The 9,834-nt window shown below is 42.9% G+C and overlaps 1 pseudogene across 1 annotated transcript; it reads left to right on the top strand.

Annotated features, from left to right (window-relative positions):
* Positions 1-2,531: 2,531 nt before the first annotated feature.
* On the top strand, positions 2,532-3,007 carry LOC103257135 (annotated as a pseudogene). Its single transcript, XR_002481796.1, has one exon. The product of XR_002481796.1 is annotated as a 2-iminobutanoate/2-iminopropanoate deaminase pseudogene (transcript).
* Positions 3,008-9,834: the final 6,827 nt, after the last annotated feature.

Genomic DNA, 9,834 nt, shown 5'->3' with positions numbered 1-9,834 from the left:
CATGTTGAATCTTCATCATTTCACTCTCAGAGGTTGTTCTGAATTTAGCAGTCTACTTATATGCCCTACACATGACCCTTTCACAAGGAAATTGCTTCACCCAGATGCCTGCTGCCCGTCCAGCTTCCATGTTTTATCTTACCTGACCATCCTTTTAACCTATCATATTTCAGTGAGGCAGGGTACAGACACCTAACCGAAACCAGAACCACCTTAGATCCAGAAGCAGCCACTTCCAAGTCTTGTGGAGCTCAGCCCACTCCTCTTCTGTTCTTGGATTGACTTGAGGGCTCCTTTCTCTCCATGGGCATTCTTAAAATCCATGGGCTAGTCAGAGACCATGTGGCCTGGCTTACAAAAGAAAAAAACAAAAGCCTGAATCAATTTAATCCTCTTTCTTGAGAATATGATCCAAGGGGGGAAAAAAGTTTTCCAGTTAGTAGCTAAGGAAGCATTTAAAAGGATACCTTGATTTGGGACAATGGTAAACCAAAGTCAAATGCAACAGAAAATTACAAAGAAAGGGAGGAAGCAGGCACTGGGTGGGAACAGCTGATACATGTTAGTGACAAGAGTAGGCAAGGGGTTCTGCTGCTGGAAGAATCCAGAACCACCTTAGATCCCAAAGCAGCCACTGCTTCCTCTCTTTGTAGTGCCCAACCCAGTGACTCCTTCTGTCCTTAGATTGTCTTAAGAGTTTCCATCTCTCTGTGTGAATTCTCAAAATAACCACCCTTGCTTAAATCAACAATACTTACTGAACATCTACTACATGCAAGATGGTATCTTAGGTACTAGGTATATAGCAATGAACAAATCAGCCAAAATCCCTGGTCTCCTGGGACTTGAATTTTAGTGGGAAAACACATAAATACATAAGCACATAAACAAAAAATGTGCAATATGTCAGATTGCAATTGGGTAAGTAATGGGGTCAAGAGAGTGCAAAGATTCTTCCACTTTTGGAACTATGGCTGAGATACTCTGAGGGACTCTTCTACTCAAAAACAATTGCATATTGCACAAAACATAGTTTTCACCACATTATTGGGCTCTCAGGAGATGGGATAAATCTTCAAGGGCCTGGAAGAAAAAGGCCATGAACTATGAGCAATGGTGAGTTGCCAGGTTGCAAAGAGTGCTGCCAGCACAGTAGGAGACCTGAGTCTGAGACTCTCAAACTTAGTCAAGAGGCCTAAAGGGGGATAAAAAGATGTCTGGTTGATCATGCCTCTTGTGCCTGGCAGAAGTAAATGTAAATCTTCTCTGGAAGAAAGCATTCTCAATTTCTTGACCTAGATTTTCCCTAGATTGAGATCAACTGCATGTAAACTCACATTCAAAGATCACCAAACACACAAGGGAACAAAGCACCAAGAATAAGAGCAGAATCAATAAACAATAGATCTGATCCTCCCCTTCCTCACCACCTCTCCAAAGACTTCAGATACTGGAATTATGAGACATAGAATAGAAAATAACTTCATATGTAAAGCTTGAAGAAGTGTAGGACAGAACCACAAAAATGAGATTACCAAAAAAAAAAAAAAAAAAACAACAATGAGACTACAAAAAACAACAATCAGACAGATTTTAAGAATGATTAGCAAGAGTAGAGGATCGTCTCATATAGGGAAATCAAGGGTGCTTCTCTGTTGAGTCAGCATTTGAACAGAGACCTGAAAGATGTAAGAAAATGAGTCACACAGACACCTGGAGGTAGAGTGTTCCAGGTAGAAAGAATCACCAGTGCACATAAGAGTGCCCTTGATGTGCTCAGTAAACAGAAAGCAGGCGCTCTAAGATCAACTGAGGGAAGAGATGAAGACAAGGCGGTAACAGAGATAAGGAGGCAAGACTGTGTGTTAGGCATGTGGATGGTGACAAGAACTTGTCAGTTTTAGTCTAACTGAGACAGGGGAGCCCCTGAAGAAACTGAGCAGAGGAATGACATAATCTAATTTTTCTTTTTAAAAAAATCACACTGGCTGCTATTTGATAAACAGAAAAGAGGGGGAAGAGGCTATAGTGGAGGCAGGGAGACCAGCTGGAGACTTTCATAGTCATCCAGGCAAGACAAAGGAGTGTGGCTTAAACTAGGAGAATAGACTTGAAAATGGTGAGAAATGAAACACTAGGGATATATTTTGAGAAGTTTTCATTGATTGATTGGAAGTTGGATGTGAGAGAAAGAAAAGAACCAAGGAAAAGTCCAAGATATTTGATCTGAGTAAGTAAAAGAATAAAGTTGCCATGTAACTGAGATACAGAAAACTGTATAGCTGGGTATATACCCAAAGGAGCATAAATCGTTCTGCCAAAAAGACACTTGCACTCGTATGTTTATCGCAGCACTATTCACAACAGCAAAAACATGGAACCAACCTAGGTGCTCATCAGTAGTGAACTGGATAAAGAAAATGTGGTACAAGGACAGAGACACGGCACGGGGGGTCAGTTGAGTGAGAGACGAGCAGGACTGGTGTGAGGGCTTCCTCTCCCGGAGGTGCAGCAAGAGAAAAGAGTTAGCCATGTCGTCCTTGATCAGAAAGGTGATCAGCACTGCGAAAGCCCCAGGGGCCATTGGTCCCTATAGACAAGCTGTTAGTCGACAGAACCCTCTACATTTCAGGACAGATTGGCATGGACCCTTCAAGTGGGCAGATTGTGCCAGGAGGGGTAACAGAAGAAGCTAACCAAGCTCTTAAAAACATGGGTGAAATTCTGAAAGCTGCAGTCTGTGACTTCACTAATGTGGTAAAAACAACTGTTTTGCTGGCTGACATAAACGACTTCAATACTGTCAGTGAAATCTACAAACAGTATTTCAAGAGTAGTTTTCCTGCTAGAGCTGCTTACCAGGTTGCTGCTTTGCCCAAAGGAGGCCAAGTTGAAATTGAAGCAGTGGCTGTCCCAGGACCTCTCACAACAGCATGACTATAAGTGGGACCAGTGTTGTTTAGTCTGGAATTTTTCACATCTTAATTTTTACAATTGATATAACATCTTAATTTTTAGTTGATGAAACTATAAGTCTGATAAATATCTGATGTTAGGGGCATACCAGGACAATCATATGATAGGGAAAGTTGAGCATGAATCGAAGAATAGATCATGAATCCAATGTTATAAATTATACTTATGTATATCCATATTACTGGATATAGGAAAGAGATACTCATTACCTAGTTACTCAGGTAAATCAAGGGGAAATAACACGTAGGAAAGACGAGGTACTGTTCTAGAGAAATAACCAAGAACACACCTAATTTAAACTAATCTAATGACGTGAAATACTTAGTTCTCATGTCAGATATGTGATTCTGCTTTTACTTGATTAAAGCATTTAAATTTGAATGGTAGGAATCAAGGAGAAAAAAGTGGACCAAAACTTTATATAATTAATATTTTCTAATGGAAATAAAATAAACATGCAGATATCCTTTTTTTGAACAGCTTATTTTTGAACAGCTTTAATTTATGCATTAAGACATATTGCCTAATAAAGGAAGGGTGTGAAGTTAACTATTTCATTTCTCAAAGCTTACTCCTGACTTTGCAAGTTTTTGTAAAGTCTGTGAACAGTTTTAGACAATTATTACGTGAAAACCTCCATGTTGTAGAATAAATTCCAACATATAATTCTATACTTGTAGATTAAAAAGTAAAAGTCGACCTGGCATGGTGGCTCATGCCTGTATTCCCAGCACTTTGGAAGGCTGAGCAGGGAGGATTGCTTAAGTCCAGGAGTCCAAAACCAGCCTAGGCAACATAGTGAGACCCCGTCTTTAAAAAAAAAAAAAGGTAAAAGTTCCTTTCACTCATTCTCCATTACATTTACTTCCCCAAAGAGAACGAACCACTTGCTAAGGGTTTTGGTTGTAACTGACACCTTTCTATTCATTACATACTTGATTACCTGGTTTGGTTTTATCTTAGTGACCTAAAAAAAGTTTATTGTTGTAACTATCTGTCCTCAAATGTTTAATAGAGTTTGCTTATTAAAAAGAAAAAAGGAAAGAAAGAAAATGTGGTACATATACATCATGGAATATTACATATCCATAAAAAGGAAGAAATCATGTCCTTTGCAACAACATGGACACAGCTGGAAGTCATCATTCTTGGTGAATTACCACAGAAACAAAGAACCGAATACTGCATGCTCTCATTTACAAGTGGGAGCTAAACACTGGGGACACACAAGCATAAAGATGAAAGTGATAGACACTGGGGACTCTTAAAGGGAGTAGGGAGGGTAGGGAGCAAGGGTAAAAACCATCGATTGGGTTCCATGCTCACCATTTGCGTGACCAACTCAATAGAAGCCCAAACCTCACCATCATGCAATAAACCCATGTGACAAACCTGCACGTGTATCCCGTAAATCTAGAATAAAAGTTTAACAAAGGAAAAGAAATAAGAGTCTAGTGTGGAACATATTAACACTGAAATGTCATCAGTCATCCATGTGGAAAGGGCAAGTAGGGCAGCCAACATGAGTCTGGGCTCAAAAGATGATGTCAGGCTAGAGATGAAAACTGTGGAGTCATCAGCATCCAGATGGTATGTAAAGCCATACTATGGGATGAAACTACTGAAGGTTGGGTGTAAATAGAAATGAGAAGAGGTCTTGAGGTTGTGAGGGCAAGATGGATCCAGAAAAGCCTGAAAAGGAGAAGTCAATGAAATAGAAAGAAAAGCAAGGGGATTGATGACCAGAAGCCAAGTGAGGAAAGTGTTTTAAGAAAAGGGGAGTGCTCAGCAGGGGCAGAGGCTTCTGGGAAGTCAAGTGGAATGGCTCCTGAGAACCACCAGTTTCTGAGATTAACCATCGGATGTAACAACACACAGCCCTTCAATTGACAAAGCTGTTTTATTAGAGACTCAAGGACTGGAGTGAGCTAGGAGAGAAAGAGAGGACAGAAAGTATATACAGAGAGAATAGGTGTCTCATGAGGAGTTTTGCTATGAAAAGAAGCAGGAAAATGGGACGGAAAGTAAAGGAAGAAGTGAAGGTCAAGGTTGGTTTCTGGCAACCAAAAAGAAGACTTGAGTATTGGTTGATGTCCAAGGCCAGGCGAAGGCAAGAGGATTGCTTGAGCCCAGCAGTTCAAGACCAGCCTAGGCAATATGGTGAGACTCCATCTCTACAAAAAAATTTTAAAAACTGACCCAGTGTGGTGGTGTTCACCTGAAGTCCCAGCTTCTGGAGAGGCTGAGGCGGAAGGATAACCTGAGCCCAGGAAGTCAGGGCTTCAGTGAGCCATGATCATACCACTGCATTCCAGCCTGGGCAACAGAGTGAAATCTCCTCAGCTCAAAAAAAAAAAGAGTAATTGATGTCCACATCACAGGGCTTTCTGACTTGACACCTGTGCACGACTGCAGAACTCAATAACTTTGTTGCCACCTTTGGGGACAAGGTGGAGTGTAGACGCCAAGGCAACAGGAAGCTCCCTCACTTCCCATCTCTCCATTCCTAGCAGGGCTCTAGGAACTCCCAAGCTGCTGCCGAAGTGACTTGGAAATCCAATTGGAGGAAAGCTCTGCCATTGGAATTATAGCCAGAGCAGGCCTCACCCCTCATTACCCTTTGTGATCAGGGCAGGGAAAACGCTGCTCAAAAGAAGTGTGTAATTGATAAAGTGAAGTAATGTGGGGGGGGGGTTGCCATCTGGGGAGAGGAATAATTTTATTATTTCATAGCTCTTTTGGCAGTCTAGCGTGCAGGCGAGGTGGGGGCATGTAGCAGCAAACACAATCTAATCTACTCCCTCAAGGATTGACAAAGCAAAGGCCTAGCCTTGAAGATTTCCAGTAAATATTTGCAGTAAGGGAAAACATCTGGTGATTTCTCTTACACAGATTCTCTTTTACAGGAAAAGGGAAATGGAGCAGACACAAGGACCGGGCACCCCTTAGGAACTGGGCTGTTGATCATCACTATGCTGAATACTCTATACACGTTTTGTCATTTAATTCCTAGAACCACCACCCACACTCTATGCCAAGGGTTTAATTATCTTCATCTTACAGATGTGGCCCGTAAGTGAAGAGTTGCCAAAACAGGAAACATTTATTGAGAACTGAAGACGTGCAGGCACTGAGTTCATGCATGGGGTTATTTCATCAATCCATACAATGATTCCATCAGGTAAGTACTATTATTATCTCCATTACACAGACAAGCAAATGGAGGAACAAGGAAGCTTGCTCAAGATCACATGAACAGAAAAGCTGCCTCAAAGTGACTTTGTACAAGGCAAAGTTTTCACAGCTTCTAAATGGCAGAGCTTGCATTTAGACCCAGAGAGTCTGGGGTCTCTGATTCCAGAACGTATGGCCTTTCTCTACACTGTGCTACCTCCTGCCATTTATCTGTCTCCCCACAACAGGCTGACCCTGAAAGGTCTAAGGCATGTGACGAGAGCCTGTGAGCCTGTATACATCAGAGCCCTTGACCCCTGCATCCTGCAACCCTGAATTTCCTCTCCGGTGAGCCTGCAGGAGAACGTGGAAGACCGTGCCATCCCCAAGGAGCTGGAGAGTGTGCACCCTCCAAGCCTACCAGTTTAAGGATGCCCTGAGCCTCTGCAGTTGCCCTTGTCTTCTCTCCATCGTGTCTTCCCCAAGCGGCACACAGGACCTGGGATGACTCTGCTAGGTGAGAGAAGATTTTCTGTTAAGTTTTCAGGAAATTACTTGCACAATAAACTTGACTTGCAGTTCAAGACACAGAAAAAAAAATTCCAGTCGCACTATTTACTTGAAGTTTTTGGACAAACTGCTTTCCCTCTGAGGTTCACTTTCTTGCCTAAAAATGAGTCCGGATCTCTTAGATGTTCAGATGGGACGAAGTAAGGCCAGTCCCTAGCTCCATACCTGGAGTATGATGGGACTCCACAATGTCACTGTCCTGCCTCTTCCTCTCCCCATTCCATCTCTAACATGAGACTCATTCTGCATCCTTTGTAAGGCTGTTGTGAGCGTGAAACCATCAAAAGTGAATATACAAAAACGATCGACTCTGTGTTGCCAACATGAAGCCTCAGCCTGTGCATAGTGAACTGGGGTGACTGGAAAGAGACTCCAGCCCATTTGGTATAGTCAGGCCTCACCCAGGCCCGTGATCTTGGGTCCTGGCTGGACTTTGCTGCCTTTTGTCACAAAAGTTCTAAAGGACTCTAAGGGAAGGACTCAGCATGCACAGAGAAGCCAAAGTGATCTTTCTAGAAGGCAAAGCTAAAAACTCTTCAATGGCTCCCTGTGGCCCTGAAGATCAAGTTCAAATCTTTGAACATATTTTACAAACCTTTGTGATCTGGCCTGTGTCCATTTCCAGCCTCCCTCTGTCACACTCTCGCTCCTTGTCTATACTCCAAACACTCCTGAATTTCTTTCAGGCTGAGTTCATCTCTTTATCCTACATGAGGGCAGAAGGGTCAGGTCTGTGCCTTTTTTGCTCATTATTCCATTCTCAAAGCCTAGCACAGCACCTAGCAAATAGTAATATTTGAGCACATTACTTTTATAAGCAGAAAAATACGTTATTCAGGCCACCAAATGCTAGAGAATGACAAATGTCACTTTCTCTAGGAACTGCACCACCCTGCTTAACCTGGTAAGCCAATGCAGGGTTCTGAGCCCCACTACTGCAAACACAGCAGTTCTGACCCCAGCTAGACCTCAAGGCATTGGGGGAGGTGAAGGGAGACGGGGTAATACAGACTAGTATCTATAAGGTTTAGCGTACAGCTGTCTCCAGTGCCAGAGGGAATGTGTGCACATGGGTGTTTCTCTCCTGCTGTCTCTCATAGATTCATCTGCATGCCTCTAGATGGCGCCATGCCTGTAGATGAGGGTGCACAGGTCTCTATGCAACGCTCTGAAACCAGGGGTAATCTCTGTGCTTGTGTATTGATAGGAGTAGGACAGGTGCTTTTTAAAAGTCCTCCCTAAGTGCTTCCATCTCTTCCCCCAAATCTCTTCTCTCTTGTGCCAGCACTTGGCTCTTTTTCTCATTCCAAACCCCACTAATATTCCTCTCCCCTATAGTTCAGAGTAATTCAGCCTTATTCTTAGATCCACATACCCCATTCAATCTCTTGCTTAGCAAGACTAAAGTTCTTTGGTTAATAGGCCCTACCTCCTTTAGAAGGCAATTTTTTCTATAATCTATTTTACTTAAGGATAATCCCAGAGGTCTCGCCCAGTCCTCAGCTCAAGTCATTTATCAAAGTAGCTTTTCCAAGCACATCTATCATTTGGTCCAAGAATCTTTCATTCCAGCTGCTTAGAGGATAACATGAACAATAATACTTTCTCTTTAGTGTTACAAACCCATACATAAAATCAAGGCGGGGTCCTCTCTCATCCAGCAGTTCTGTAAGTGATGCTGTTTTCATGAACCTAAGCATGGAAAGAGAGAGGAAATTCATGCTGGGTGAGCACCTATGGTTGTTCAGCTTATTCCTTGATGATTTATGACACTGTCTTTTTCTATCTTCACAACATTATTCCTAGACTTAGAGAAAGAGACTGAGGGTCAGGAAGGGTAAGTAATTTGTCCAAGGTCACAGAGAATGAGGGACAGACCTAGGACTTGAACTTAGGTCTTGCTGACTCAGTGGGTCCATACTCTTCCTACTATACCAGGATGCCTCCTCTCAATATATCTAAATGCACTGAGGTCAACATAGTACAAGGGATCTTCCGTGTGTATAAAATATGTAAGTCATATTTTGGGAGAGGGAGACAGATAAAGAAAGAAAAGATTGGGGTGTAATAAATAAGGAGGCATAATCACAGCATGCTGGAACTGGGCAAGGCCTCTGATTATTCTGTATAACCACCTCATTTTACAGATAGGGAAACTGAGGTCCAGAGAAAAGTGACTTGCCCATGGCCACACAATAAACTATTGCCAAGTCAAACCAGAGATCTAGTCTGGCCAACCTCTTTTGACAACATTCTCCTTCTGTTCTGCAAATAATGTATATGTTATTCTAATGCTGACTTGTGGCAAAGTCCCAGTGTCTTCCAGAAATTGAAATCAAGATTGTGTCTGTCCCAACCAGGAAAAACTGCTACAGGAGCTCTCCCCTGGAAGCCCCCACAGGGGGCTTGTGCTCATTACTCCATGACTGAAAGCCCCACCTGAAAAGTCACATGTGAGGATCAGGACTGTTGTTATGGATGCTAAGTATTGGTCAACATCCTATTTGGAAGTGCAGGAACCACTTCTTGTTTTACACTGGAAAAGGCTGGAGTGTTTCCCATCTCGGCATTCAGATCTTTCTCACAGGATGGGGCAGACCTAAGGCTGCTCACGGGAGGGCCAGTGACAGGATGAATACCCCTGCAGGCCAGCTTTGGAGCTAGCCCAGACCTCTCCATCTCTGGTGCAGTGCGGCATTCCCCAGAACCCAAGACCAAGTGCAAAAAGATATGCCTTTGGCTCAGTATGTAAAAACTCTCCAGCAATAAATTTAAGCAATTCCATTCGGGGCTCTCACAATTTCCTCTGCTCAGACAAACTGCTTTTTATTTCAAACGTTCCTGAAGGAAATTGGCCAATTGCTTACTTCAACTGTCAAGGCCATTATGCTGAGCCTAGTGGTAGGACACAAATTCAACCTGGGGATTACTCTAAGTTGGATTCTTGAGAATCTGGCCAGTAGAAGAGGGGTCCAGCCCAGAGGGTCTGTGGACACTGACCCCTTAGGAAAGCATCAAAACTCCCATAGAAGAGATCAGAGGTAATGGGGCCAGGACAGGGCTCTGGAGAACTAGGAATAAGAAAATGTAACAACATCCAGTTTGGCCCTTCAG

Source organism: Carlito syrichta, unplaced genomic scaffold, assembly GCF_000164805.1.
Source record: "Carlito syrichta isolate Samal-C Ts95f unplaced genomic scaffold, Tarsius_syrichta-2.0.1 Scaffold301561, whole genome shotgun sequence".
Classification (NCBI taxonomy): domain Eukaryota; kingdom Metazoa; phylum Chordata; class Mammalia; order Primates; family Tarsiidae; genus Carlito; species Carlito syrichta.
This window is presented reverse-complemented; position numbering and strand designations above follow the sequence as displayed.